We start from the raw sequence: 1033 nt of genomic DNA on the forward strand, positions 1-1033 counted from the left end.
CTGAAGGGCCTCCGGAGTTATGTAGCTTGTTCTTCAATGAAGGGCTAATATGCAGCTTGATCTTCAAAGAAGGGCTTCCGGTGTTCAAATGGCGTATTCCTTAGCGCATATACGCGTATATAACTGCGGGCGTGTTCCAGATGATATCCTGCGAGATTTCGGCCAGAGCTTCGATGTGCAGATTTCCAGAGCTCTTCTTTGAAAATGAGCCCACTATATATAGTGGTGAGGGTGAGGGAAAATCTCCAACCAACTCTTAATTCCTTATTTAATTTAATTTCTTTAATTAAATTAAGGAATGTATCGGGACACTATTATGTCCAGGTTCATGATTTCATTAAATTTCCAAATAATATCAAATATTCAAATTTCTCAAAATTATATAATCCACATATAATTTTAGTGGGCCACGACCAAGTCAGACCCGCTAATTAGCAACCAATTACTCCAAGCAGCCCGGTCCAACTCACTTAAATATTTCATCATTTCGGGCTGAACAATCCAACATCCAATTACATTTAATTAAGCAATTAAACCAATTAAATATTTAATGGGCCATTTAATTAACCCAATTAAATAAATATTAGTCCAATTTAACTTAATTAAAGTAATTAATTTAATGATCAATTACCCGTCACGGTCCAACGATATTATTTAAATTTTCCAATGCCTACAAATTGCCCCTTCGAGACTTACTTGACGTGCCTTAAATGCAGAGGGAAGGTAGTCTCGAAATTAACCGTAGTAATCCAAGAGTCCATATTTGGGATGACAGACTTGCAGACTATAATTTGACCGCAAAATTCCTCAACTTATGCCCAGGCAACCGTCTAACCAAAAATGTACTTCAAAATTTGAAAGCACGCTTATAACTTTCGTCGAATTTTTTCCTTTTAATTTAGGCCAACATTAATAATCCATTTTCCAACCGTACTTTAATTAAGTTCCATGTACATAGATTTCCAAAATGGAGTCAGCATCCCTGTTAATCCAAAGTACTTCACAGTTTAATAAAATAAAATTGGTCCACAAA

Source organism: Ipomoea nil, unplaced genomic scaffold (genome assembly GCF_001879475.1).
Source record: "Ipomoea nil cultivar Tokyo-kokei standard unplaced genomic scaffold, Asagao_1.1 scaffold0937, whole genome shotgun sequence".
Taxonomy (NCBI): domain Eukaryota; kingdom Viridiplantae; phylum Streptophyta; class Magnoliopsida; order Solanales; family Convolvulaceae; genus Ipomoea; species Ipomoea nil.